Source organism: Scomber japonicus, chromosome 15, assembly GCF_027409825.1.
Source record: "Scomber japonicus isolate fScoJap1 chromosome 15, fScoJap1.pri, whole genome shotgun sequence".
NCBI classification, from domain to species: Eukaryota; Metazoa; Chordata; class Actinopteri; order Scombriformes; family Scombridae; genus Scomber; species Scomber japonicus.
Window position 1 is genome coordinate 24,698,941 of NC_070592.1, and position 14,259 is coordinate 24,713,199.

General features: G+C 38.2%; 1 protein-coding gene across 1 annotated transcript in view; it reads left to right on the forward strand.

Moving 5' to 3' along the window:
• khdrbs3 (KH domain containing, RNA binding, signal transduction associated 3) overlaps positions 1-14,259 on the forward strand; it is a 109,979-nt gene that overhangs the window by 36,351 nt on the left and 59,369 nt on the right. The window lies entirely within an intron of this gene.

The window sequence follows — 14,259 nt, forward strand, 5'->3', positions numbered from 1 at the left end:
TGAAATGTATCCAATTTACCTTGAAGAAATGTTTAAATACAGTACCTGAAACTCCAATCTGTCTTCTTTTGTGCCTCTTTGAGAAGCTACCATAGATTTACATTCATGTTCTATAAGAAAACACCATGAAAACAATATTTATAGCAGACGCCGTCCTGCCTCAGCCAGTGTAATGGGTTTAAATGAATAGGATAGATGGACAGATTTAGACTTGTGTATCTACTGTTTGATCATGTACTCAGCGGCATCGACTATTAATCCAAAATACAAAACTGTCAGATAATCTGTGGTAATAAAACAACCGAGGATGTGTTTGTAGAGCTGATCCGGCGAGTCTTTGCCAGCTCTCACAGCTGATGCCAGACAGTCTCTATCTCTGTGTAGAAATGAGTGTATCTCCGCTGGAGAACATCAAGTGCCTTATTTCATTTGCAATATTGATCTTTTTTCGTTCTCGTATTGTTTGATGCTCACTACCATGAAAAAGGCGACGAACTGCAATCTAATTGATTTTGCTCAGTCAGGAACAGGGTTTGACTAAGCTCGTTGTGATCAGAGGACAAGCGATGCCGAGACACAGTGAATTAGCTCAACACCACGTTGGAAAATGTTAGAAAATAATACACATCTGATAATGTAATAAGCGCTCATGCACTCTTTTAATGCTTTCCTAATGCTTGGTGTGGAAATTAATTTCTCTGTATACCACAATCTGAGAAGCAGCGTGGTGGAGATCCAAACCAGCTCCGACTGCTTTTAAGAGGCACTTACACGCTTTCAAGTATTTGTCTGCAGTTTTTAATTGATGCGTGATGAGTAATTGAAATAAAAAAAAAATATGAAGGTGGTCTGATCATTATGAGTTATGATGATTCAGTGTATTTTGATAATGCAGCCTGAGATGAGCCCCAGATAATGATGTACATTAAGCTGCACAGTTTTCAGTTTCATCCTCAAACCCCCCATACCCCCCACCCCCCTCCTCCTCTCCCCTCCCAGGCCTGCCACCCCTCCCACTGCCTAATGACAGTTTTATGGGAAACTTCATTAGGTGAAGGGATGTCGAACCGATAAACATCAGCTCATGTTAATTGTGGGATAAAGCGGGCCATGCTGCGTTCCTGTTCTTGTCGAGGTCTAACAAAAAAAACAAAAAAAAAAAAGAACAAAAGAAGAAGAAAGGTTTAATGTTGAGGTTGGGGTTTGACCGAACAGATGATTTATTGTTAATTAATACATGTTTCATATGATTTATCTTTGCTGCTCTGTTCTTTTCTTTCCTCTCTATTCATTCAGGACATGCATTCACTAGGGACTGCTGTTTTGTTGTACACACTGGTCTGCAGATAGCCTAATGAAGAAAAAGCATTACAGGCTCACTGCTACTGTGGATTGCTAAACAAAGACAGTGATTAATCTAAGGTGTAATCTGAGCAGAGAACAGTAAATGGGTATCTTTGGGTGTTAGACCAATATATTGGGAGCATGCAGGCCTTTTATTAAGTATCAGATCTCAGCCAGTCACATGGTCCGACCCTGAGATAATGGAAGGGACAAAGGCGTAGCCTTGGTATGGATGTTTTTTCAATCAAACAGCCAAAATAATTGCGTGTATGTGTGTGTGTACTTGCTTTTTTGAATCACTCTTTTCTCTTTCACATATATTCACACACACCCATATAAAGAGCCTGTGCTGCTACTGACTAGTTTTCATAATGAAATGATGCCTGACAGTCACAAACAAATCAGCTGGACAGGCTGTGGTTAATTTAGCTTACATTCATGTCTTAATGACACATATGCAATAATAACTCTGCTCATGATCAACTCGTAGAAAAGGGGACAGATGGCAATAAATAGTAAATATTTCTCTCGCTAATTTCAGAGATGAATGTTTGGATTGATTACAGAATGAATTATTAACTGAGCTCAACTGACATTTTGATTTTGCTTTAAAAAGAACAAGATGTCTTTATTTGCTTTTGGGAGGAATGTTCACTAACACTAATAAAGCTGTTTGATTAAACAGTATGTTTTCAGCATCCATCACAAACCTGAAATTCAATATAATATCAGATGGAGTCGATTTCAATTCTGTGATGTTTGAAGCATTTAAGCTATAAATACTAACTAGTGCTACTAGTTAATAATGCATACAGCTTGAAGTCGAGGGTTGCTGGATCATGAAAATGGAGTACGCCCCCATATCCTGCTCTTTCATTCTATAGTGGTTGGTTTATTGGTTTATTTGCACATTTGTAACAACACAAACAAGTCTGAGAAAAATAGTAAAATAAAAATGAAACCCACTATGGGCTTTTTAAAAATACTTCACCTATAAGAGATAAAACACAATACCAATGAAAAGTAAAATCTCAAAATAAAGATAAATATCATTAAACTAATTAATATTACAATCAAACATAATAGTACACTTTTTTCCCCAGAAAATACATAACTTGGCAACTCAGCAGAGATCTTACCAGTAACATTACATGGAGTTAAAATGGCTAGATTGTTTGAGATCAGTAAAAATATTGGTAAGGACATGTTCCCAAATGTATGCCAATGGGAGGAGCTCCCTTTACCACAAATGCATATAAATACCCTACAATAAAGCTGTACTTTACACAGTATCACTGCATATTATTTATTCACTTTACCTCCATTATTTGTCCTAAATGCATTGCTCATTGATCAGCCTTATGGTATTTATCCCTAGCATGCAGCATTTTTGAGATTGGAGCACATTTTCCTTTAATCTGCATTAACTGATTTTTTGGCCACTTAGAGACAAGTTGACAGTAATGTATCAACCCTTTTAAATTTGCCCTTTGAATATATTAGCAAACAGTTGCTTATTCACACATCATGCAATAACAGAACAACAATATCATTCATTCAGAGTTGTATTTCTGTGCATCTGGTGAATGCAAGTCCATATGCACTCTCCTTTAACTCTATTTTTGAGGGTTTTTTTTCAACTCCCAAAGGAAATATCTGGTTCTTAAGCTGCTTAATGTTCCACTACGTTCACCAGCTAGTCACTATGTCTGTTTGGTGCTACAGCGGGTTTTTAGGGCTTTTTCTCAGAAAACAGTTGCCTGCTGGAGCTGAAAATAACACTCTGATATCTCAGATTAAAGTGAACCAAAATAGTTAAGTTGCATCCACACAGCTAAAAAATGAGCTCACCCCCCTTGTAAAGAGCTGTAAAGCTAAGGGGAGCTGAAGAGCCACTGATAATTCTCTGTAGGTTCATCACTACATGTGGCCTCCCTCCCTGTTATAAACATAATATGAATATTATATCTTAGCCCCTTTTAATGTTTTTGTTTTTATTTTTGTATGTGTTTTTCTATTTGTTGTATTTTCTTAATGTTGTGCTTTTTCTTTTGTACGTGTATCGTCCTTAGGGGCCACCGTACCAAAGGCATGCAAATGCTTAGTTAAAAGCAAGTACTGTACAGCAAGCATTTTAAAGTGCTGCTGGAAAGCTGCTTCAGTCAGTTCAGGCCTTTGAGTGGAATGCTTATAAAAACTCATTATGTTCAGACCCAGCTGTCTTCTGCAGGATGTTACTTATCCACTTGTGTCTTATTACTGTCATGCTTCTGTAAAGCCACATGGAAGTATAAAGAGAACTGGATGCAGCGTTAGAGGCGGGGCCCCGTTCACTCCTAAGAAAGTTGCTCAGTAGTGGCTCATAAAGTTAAGAAAGTCACTTTAAGGAAATTACCTGGATGAATGCATACTGCGCCCATTCTAAGAGTCCAATGTGCCCAATGTGCCCATAGAGCATGCACACCAGGGACCCACACCAGCTGAGACAGCTAAATTCTGGTTAAGGGTTAAAACAATTCAATTGTGCTGCTCTTCTAAACTTACCAAGTTTGGTAGTAACAATGTATCAGGCTGAATGGATCAAATTTGGAGTCATTTCATGGGGGTTTGGATACGATAATATTTATCCAATCCTTTTCCCATGATTGTGCATATGAATTATGCTTTTTTGGCCTCTGTTGGACCAGGAACTTGGAATTCCCAGTTTGGCCACTATGTCAAATTGACTTCACAGTCCACAGTCCTTGAAAGCCAACAGAAAAGACAACATATCTTCTCCTTACAGGAACTTCTTCCCATATGCAACCTCTTGTTACAGTGCAAGAAATCACAAGGACTTTTTAGCTAAAGAAAACGTTCCTGCTTAGCTAGCATAAAGTCTAGCCATTGTGTTCACTCCCATTCCTTTGCAGCATCGCTGTATCCTTTCAAAATTTTCGAATGTATTTTTATTCACCATTTCACCAAAGTTGAACCAACACTGATGCCTGTAGCTATCACTTTTCTGTCTGTGTGGGCGCTCAGAGTTGTTGGTACACCACCAGTAGTCCCTGTTTTTACTCATGTAGCTGTACCTCTGTCTATTTTTTAAAGTGTCCAATCATTTGGGGATTTGGGAAGTCTAGTGTGCCTCTTTAAAGCCCAGCTCCAACATTGGTAACTTTTGGTGAAAGCTACCTAGATGCTACATTGGCAGACATGTACATGTACTGAGAGATTGATGCCTCGGCCAGGTAACAGAGACACATAATTGGTCTATCTTGTTTGATGGAAAGCTGCTTGATGTTTAATGAAAAGACCTTATTAATGAAAATCTATCATCTATAATGGTTTACTATGTCTTTCACTTCTTTTAAACATGTAAAAGTTTGTTCCAGTGGAAACTTCAGAGCAGTTTGCTGTTTTGTCATCTATTGTGAGAAAACAGAATATTTGATGATGAGAAATACTTTGAATTATGTATGCTGGAATAATGTTAACCTATATAAGATTTTTTTTTTACAGGAACTCAAACTCATTTCATATTCAGCATGTTTTAGCTTACAGTTCTGAATGTTCTTTACGATATTTGAAACTTGGATCTACCATATAGTACAAATTGCATACTCAGTAAATTATACAATACGGCTTCTTTTAAGATTCATATATGCACTTAACATTTTGTTGCAAGGGGCTGAGGCAGCTCTATCTATCACAACTTTTTAGCATTAGAAGTTCATGTTATCATTAATAACAGCTCAGAAAAAGCTGTCAATCAAAAATTCTACTTTACGAAATTATAATATCGGTAACTTTACCAAATCACAGATCTCATTTTCAGTGTTTGCATTACACCACTGACATCTTTATCATCTGAGGAGCAGTAGGTGGGTCTTGATGTTTAGATGTTTAGTCGGGTTATGATGATAAAGTGATATCCACACAAACACATGCACATTCTTTCATGTGTCTCAGATTCTTCTTAACGTCACCTCAATCTTCCTCCCCGACTGGTTCTCTGGAAATGTGGATGCTAAAACCGTGTAACCTGGAAACTTATAAGTGGCAAAAATACCTACTAACTCCTACTAATACATTAAAATTGTAAATGTTACCTCTAGGAAACAAACAACACTGCTGGATACTTGCAGGACATCAACAGTTGATGTCTTATCCCAGAAAACCTCCTACCATCTATTAAACCACCACACCTTACTACTTAATGCAGCCGCTCATGTTTTCATGGATGAGGGCAAATTTGTAAAGCAAAATCCTGGCAGGTTCGGAGCACTTTGATAATCCTCTTGTAAGTACGCCTTTTAAATGAACAGGTGCCAGGATAAGAGCACCCTGCAACTATCATGAAGATAATCAAATAACACACAAAGTGTATGGAATGATGTCATGAAGTAGAAGCCTGAAGCAGTTCTGGACTCTTTAAGGGGAGTTGAATCCTTAAAGGCCTTAAAAAAACAAGCTTGTGCACTTTGAACAACCCCTGCCACCCAAGGGTATTTTCTGGGGAACTTTAATGTTCTTATTCAACCATTTTAAAATTGTGACTCACCCCGCGGGTGACAAGAGCATCCCAAAAGATGCCTATGATTTTGCGATGAAAATGTTCTTGTTGTATTTGTCTAACGATACATCCAATGCCACTGAGTTTAGCGGATTAAGATCATATGCTACTATACACTTCCATAAGAGGACAGAGTTTGACTTCCACGGAGATGCACAGAATGGAGTCCCCGACTGGCTGGATGTATTTATGATGCTTCACAGGCTGGATACCGAAATGAAAGAGGCACCACTCGAGGGGCTCTCTGTCTTAATCCGTGGACATTATCTCTACACTGTAAGCGGGTCTTGGCTCGTTACCTCGCAGTTGAGAGCCAGGCTGGCAGGGTTGCAGGGAGAGAGGCAGAAAGGGAAGGGAAGGAGGGAGGGCCTTGCCCGGCCGCCGAGAATGTAATCTCCAGATTAGGGGGCGAGACGAATTCATGCTGCCAGCCTGACCTTGTCAAGGCAATGGAGGAGCCAGAGTGAAATTGAGATTTCAGCAGGACAGGAGTGAGTCGAAGCTTTTTTTTTTTCTTTTTTTTTTTGGAGCGTTAGCGTTTCTCTTTCAAGGGTCACAGCCTTGACACAATGATTCACGCTAAATGTGTGTGGTCACACTAGTAGCACACATGAAATGTGTGTGGGGCAAACTGTTTCTGGCACTGACCATACTGCCTAAAACCCTCAACAGTCAGTCAGTCGGCCTAGTCTTTACAGCATGAAGAAACATTTTGTTTGTACTTATTTACTGAACTGGGGAGTGGTAGTAGTCTCCGTAAATTCCATTTTCATATGCAAATACAATTTGGATTTGAGGTTTTAGACACGGATGAGGACTTGGATATGTTATGCCTCGAATGACTAAGGATTTAGCTGTTGTCATTGTCATTTAGAGACTAGTAATAAGGTTGTTTATGTTCAGGATAATCGCCGTATTTCAGCAACAGTACAGTCACTTGAAATGAATTGACAGTGTATTAAAATGCATGTAAAGCCCCTGAAAAGTTGGTTACCTTGGAAGACAATTAAAATTTAGTGTATAATAATTATGGAGTTAAAGGTTTTTTGTGTAAGCGTCCTTGACAAACATGTTGAATGCATTTCCTTCATCACAAAACATTCTCAAAGCTTATTTTTACATCTTGCATGTTTACATCCACATGTACTAGCTAGCAGTTTTCCTTTTCACTACATTTGTTGGTGCGTTGCTATGTCTGTTGGCACTTTACTGTCAATCAGCAGAACGGCTTGAAACTCATGGCAGGTTGTGAATGGCGCCATCAAAAACCATCAAAACAGAGACCCACATGACTTCATAGTAGGGTTGCAACTAACAATTATTTTTATTATCAATTTATCTGTCGATTATTTTCTCGATTAATCGATTAGTTGTTTTGTCCTCAAGTGTCTTCTTTTGTTACAACTAACAGTCCACAATTCAAAGATATTCAGTTTACTATATAGAAGACCAACACAGATTTATGTTTGAGAAGCTGTAATGAGGCATTTGAATATGGTTGGCAACTAATTCAGTGGTTGGCAACTAATCAATTAGTCAGCTAATCATTGTGGCTCTACTTCATAGTTCCGCTAATGGTCATATACCCCACAGTGTACCTGTGATTGAGCTTCATTAAGACTGTGTGGGTGTGCTTTGATCAGATTTGACTGACAGCTGGCAACATAAGCCTACAGCCCCACAGCCACCATCCAATGTTGATTCTAATGTAGCTAAACTTCAAATCTATGACACCCCACCTTCGCAAGGACAAAGATACAAATAAGAAATAAGCTTGTGAAGTAACCAAAACTGAGTCCATGTAGGATTTCAGTGCTTATACTAAGACGTGGATTATGAATAGGTTTCAAAGCCCTTTACATGCATACAAGAAGTTTTACAAGTTTCCATCTTGACGGATCTTTTTTTACATTAAGTTTGAATATTTCTACTTCTGAGTCACCTCAGTGTGTCCTTTTTATTGTATTTATATAAGCGTGTTCTGGTGGATCGAAACTAGAAAATGATAATAATGATGCAACGTTCCTGTTTGAGCATTTCATTCATTTGACCCGTAATTGCAAAACAACAAAATAATGAGTCGGTCTGCGGCAGACAGCAGCGTACAGCCATCAGTTGCATAAAAAGAAGTGGCGGAAAGCTGCCGATAAACTACCATTGTGCTATTTAGACAAGATATGTTTTTATTGCCTCAGATGCTTGTTGAGGCAGAAGAGAAACTCACTGTCTAGCAATTTTCAATTCAATTATTTACGCAAGGAAGCACACTGGGAGCTTAGCTTTGCTATGCAGGTGCATCCAGTATGTGTAGTTGCGAAATTGAAGCGCTGTGCAAATAAATTATAATATTCATAAAACACAAATGAAGAACAAAAGATGTAATGATTAGGAATGCAGGTAACGTCGCCAAGAGATAACAAATGCAACTCAACATAGCACTTTACATCAAAGACTGTGAGAGATACCATACCATGCTGCTTAATTGAAATGTCAAATGTTTTTCTGATTATTTTAGACCAAAGGGACGTCTATTAATACTACACAAAGGCTGACAGCCTGCATTTACTACAGTTTAAAGGTTTCTGTGAGAAGTATATGTTGCCAGGGGGCACAACAGTTAGATAAATACCACAGCTATATCAATACCTTTTGGGTTGAGCCACTAACATAACATTGTGGCATGAAACATTTTATATGTACAATTAATTTCAAAGTGCCAGTCAGTTCCGCTAAATTGAACCAAGGTACAGCCTCATATGGCTCTCCTCGCTCTGTTAAAGATAACACACAGGTCAGGTTTTCAGTCATTCGATCACACCGTCAAAAGGTGTCATAAGATCTATAATTCAAAGTCTGTGTCGAGTTAATTCAAAGTTTGAGACGCAAACTGGTGTTAGAAATCCCTCGAACATCCAAAGACACTGTGAGCTCTTGGATAATTAGTGTTTGAATCAGCGCATACACCGGGGAGAGTGTAGTTCTCATTATATTTGTTAGCTGTGAACTTTTGCTTCACACATATTGTTTACCAAAGTGGCACCACTAAGGGCACCCAGCCTGCCTTATTAGAGAACTGCTGACCTAATGCTATTTTTCACATTTAAATTAAAGCAACACTGGCTCGCTCCACTTTGATATTATTGCCAGTCTGTGATGGGAAATGTAACTAAGGGAGTTCAAAAAGTGAAAAGAAAACATTCCTTATACTGTAATGTAAAGCATGTATTATACACTTACAATGATTAGTCAATTAATCATTCAGTTGTTTCTTACATGAAACTTTCTCACCAAAACATTGTTAGCAGTCGTCTTCTTTCTTGCCTGCTACATTTCGTAGTTATTTCCAACCAGTCCATAACCAAAATATATCCAGTTTACAATGATATACAACAAATAAAAAGCATTGTATTTGAGCTGGAACCAGCTCAAATACAAGTCCTTTACAGGCTGCATTAAACACACTCTAACAACACTATTTGTTTGGTCCCCTCAGCATCATTTGCTCACCTGTTGGTTGAGGCTCCATCACTGTAATACTTTGTAATTGAAGCGGAGACACTTCACAATTTACTTGCACAGACGCTACATGTACCTGAGTCCCTTTCATGTTGTTGATTTGTAGAACAGCATAAAACTATTGACAGGACTAGCACGATCATGTATATATGTGCATATAGATGCAGTGCTTTAGTTCACCCAGTGCATTCTGTGATATTATACACTGGGTGAATGAAAGAACATGACCATCCTTTATTCTAGCTCTATTACATTGATGTTATATAGGAGCTCTAGTATGTGTTTAGTGGATTTTTTACACTCAAAAAACAGTTTTTTGGTGAATTTAGAATAACAAAATACCACAGTTTACATCCATTATCATCAACTGGTGTTTAGCATCAGTAAACAGTTACTGAATATCTTTTAAAATCATAAAAATACATCATGATAAGAGTGGTTGGTATGGTAGATGGATTTTCACTTCTCTAAAGAGACCTGGTGAGAATTACTTTACTTTTCACAACAGAGAGATGACAGAAAATGAAGTGAGAAAACAGAGGTCCTCTGTCAGAATGAAACAGGGGATGTAGCGGTTCTCAGTGGGTCTTTCAACTTTTCAACCACAGGGGTGCTTCAAACCCTTTTACCTTCATTTATTCAAGGTCACAATCTGGGATACATTTCAGAAAAATCAGCAGAAGATTTTTTTCTATAAGAGAGTTGCTTTTAGCAATTTAGGAGACAGGTCACGTTTCAGTTTCAGGTTTCAGGTTTCAATTCGTCATTTGCTGACAATATGCAGCAAATGTAGAGAAGTTGATTTGGACAAACAGGATTGAACTCAATTCTTAGTTTAGGCAGATGAAACATTTGTAATTGTATTTTTAGACAGGCCGCTTTAAAGACATGGATTTATAATCTGAACCAAGAAAAAAGGTGTATTCTGTTTTGCATTACAGGTCAGAATAAGGTGCATGGCATTGATAGCATGTATAACCAAGTGATACCTGATCCTTTTAGTTGTAAATCTCCCCTCTGTCTGTAAATGTCCCTTGTGACAAGTACACCTGCTGTCCAGATACTGTATTTATGATGTATCTCACCTCTCTACATGAAATTGGCAGACTTATTATCCCAATTGCTTCAGTCACCAACTCTCCAGCACGCATTTTTAAATGGGAGAACCTAAATCACAGAGCTGCTTTTAAGTGAATCAATTTCTTATAGAAAAGCAGACAGCTGGGATGGTGTCCTGCTTTCAGATGTTGTTACCTGAGTGGAGGTGTTTTATAGACTGCAAATATATTTTTGATCTGCACAAAGGTTGTAAAGTTGGCGTGTTTCATTCAGGAGAGTCCCTAAACGACCTCAAACAAGAAGAGCTCAGGGAAACACAGATACTGGTGTAAGAAGTAGGAGTACTGCTTGAAAGGATGAGGTCCATTTTTCTTGCAACGTGGGTCAAATCTACACTTCAATCTGTACTAATGATTGTAGTTAATTGCTGAGATCTGGAAACAAACCAACATCCCCAACAAGAAGTCCGACTAAGTACGACACATCAATGCTCTGACTATCAGACAAGTTTTAAACAAACCTTTAAAAGTTTTTGGAAGCACTTTAAAACCTAATTGAGAAGTATCACCCAAGGTACAAAGTCTCATTTGCATTTGTTAGGGTTTCTAAGCTATCTACCGCTCACCGACAATGTCGACTTGTGGAGTTACGTGAAGAATGAAAGGAAGTAGACTTTTAAAGCCTATGAGTCTCAGCTGCTGCCAGACCCAAATGGAATGAATGAACAAAATATTGAATTTTGAAGATTTCCATAAGTTATGCTTCACTCTGTTTGACTCTCTGATCTATGGGCTCCAGTGGAGAAACTTGGCCAATATATTGCTGAATATGTATGTACATCTTGTTTCCCTGATGAACGCTGTTGCTGCGGAAACATGTTTTTTATTTTTATTCCTTCATTTTTCTTATGCTCCTTGAAGGCAACATATGTGGTGTCTGTGTTTTAATGATTTTGATTTATGAGGTTCCAAAATGTTTGTTTTTGCAACCAAGTTTTTTTTTTGTAGGTAAGAAAGTTCAGTATCTTAGTCGTGCACGTTAGCATGCTAGCATTTGCTGAATGCAAAGTATGGGCAAATTTCAATTTCAACCTGATGATGTTGCTTGATGAAAAGATATTGCAATTCATCCTGATGGAAACATCAATTTATGTACAAAATTTCATGACAATTCATTCAATAGCTGTCGAGACTGTAGTCCACAAATGTCAACCTCATATTAGAAAGACAAGACAAATCAGGAGATCACCAAAAGGCATTAGCATTTATCCTTTCTGGACCACTTATATCTAAAACATCTATCATTTATGCAAGTAACACAATTTCATTGCAGATATTTCAGTCTAAACAATAGTGATGGACAGGTAAAATCATTTTATGCCTCATAAATAGGATTGAAGGATTTCGCTAGTTTGCATCTCCTCCAAGACTTCAATAAAGGCAAATGAAAGCGCTGCTGTTTTGGAGTAAAAAAAAATTCAACATGTTTTAGCAGCATCAGGGGATTTATACAGGCATTCAACACTACTTAGGCCAAGTTGCTCCTCCAGAGCTTGTAGGGTCAAACAGAACAAACAGTTTCTACAGAAAATCTTTCAAATTCAATATTCATTCATTCAGTCCACTGGGTTCTCTGAGCAGCTTAGACACATTGGCTTTAAAAGCTGTATTAACCCACTGAATTCCTTTTTGTTCTTTACATAACTTCACGACATTGTTGCTGAGCGGTAGATGGGTACAGTCACATAAAAGACATGAACCGTAACAATCGAGGAAGAGAGATTTTCTATCTCTGGTGGTATTTCTCAATGGGTCTCAGCATCGCCTGGCTCTGATTCACTAAAAGGTTTGTGTTGTGCCTCTCAAAACCACCAGATTATAATATCACGCTCTTCACTATCCATTTTCAGACAGAGAAGAATATCATAGAGCTGGCAGGGAAAGTAAAAAAAAGCAAACAGCAGGCCCATTGTGCTTGTGACAGTGATGCATGTTTAAATCTCCTTCTTTTGAACACTTGTTAATGACTCGGAGATGGAGGTGGTTCTCAGTTCACGTTGCCACATTTTCTCCCTCATAAACCACAGCACAAACAAGATCTGTAGAGAGAGAGAGAGAGAGTGAGAGAGAGAGAGAGAGAGAGAGAGAGAGAGAGAGAGAGAGAGAGCTGTGGTTAGTAAATTTGCGCTAGTTGATTCTGTTTTACCAATGTTCAGAGGGTGAGCTCATTTGAAGCTGCAGTTTGGCTGCTTATTACACCTGCTGATTGATTGCTGTGCCCTGTTGGGGTCTATTTGGACTTGAAAATGCTGGATTTTCTTTGTGAGGACGCCGGAAAAAATTGTGCTGCAAGCTTGAGAAGAAGAAACAAGAAAAAAAAAAGAAAAATGGAAGATTTGCAGTTGAAACACAATCTCAGTCACAATCTCCCCAATACATCAGAGCCTGAATGTTTTGAGGACAACGCCTCGTGGAGGGAGGAAACTCTGTCTTGGCATGTTGCTAGGCGATGCATTAATATTAATGTTGTCTCTTTTCTCAGAACGTGTGCACTCTCTGCCCCCCTTGGGATAAACTGAAGCTTAAAGATATCTCCATCTTACTGATACTTCTTTTATCCTTGTTAAAACTCACATCAAAGGTTTAATTACTTTCGGCAAATGTAATGCCGCCGAGCTTTGTTGAAAAATCACAATTGCCTTTTTAGTTGCTAGTTTGCAATGCTGATATGCTCGGCTCATTTCTGAACTAGTGTAATTGAAAAAAGGGTATATGTATATGATGTTGTGTTGGATTTGAGCATGTGGATATGTTTAAGTTGGTCATATTTTCGGATGGAAACAGAGCCTTTTTGCTTCTTATCTGATTCTGAACCGATCTTCTAAAATCTGTATTGAACCATGAACATGAAAAGCTAAAACGTCATGATTCAACCACTGTAATCTTTTTTTTTTTTCTCCTCCATTCAAAAATCATTTTGCACACGAGAAATAAATCTGTGATGGAGTTCGCCCTCTGCCTCACCCTTTCCCCTGCTGGGCTTTTAGCCTCCAGTCTTTGTCGTAGCCTCCCTCCACCTCTCTGACTGCCTCCTCTGCAAAAAACCATTTTCCCTGCCACTGAAACACAGATGTTATCCATCTGATTAAACGTTCAAGGTTACATCTCCAAATACATCAAAGTCTACCTCTACCCAAAAAGAAGACGCGTGACAGGCAATATTTTTGATAGCTGGGGGTGTGAGCTCCAGTGTCCTCCACATCATTTTTTAAATAAGGGACATGGAAGTGACTCAGGTAAATTGTGAAGTGTCTCCGCTTCAATTACAAAGTATTACAGTGATGGAGCCTCAGCCAACAGGTGAGCAAATGATGCTGAGGGGACCTAACGTTTATTATCAATAAAAATAGTGTTCATATAGCCTGTAAAGGGCTTTCATGACTACTGTCCATGAAAATGATAAGTCAAATAAAAGAAAATGAATCAGCAGTTATCATAATTCATCTATCAAGCAAACATCCACACATTTGATGGTTCCAGCTCATCAAATATAATGCTTATATTTGTTTTATATCATTGTAAATTGGATATCTTTGTGTTTTGGACTGTTGCTTGGGATAAAATGTGGAAAATGGTATGATCAGAAATTTGTTTCTTACATTCTGAGGATTAGCAGATTAAAACAGCAATAACAAAGAAATCTCCAGATTCAATGAATAGTACAACATATTGGGATAAAAATCATATTTGCCTCCCTTTTTAAAGTGAGATGAGATTAATACC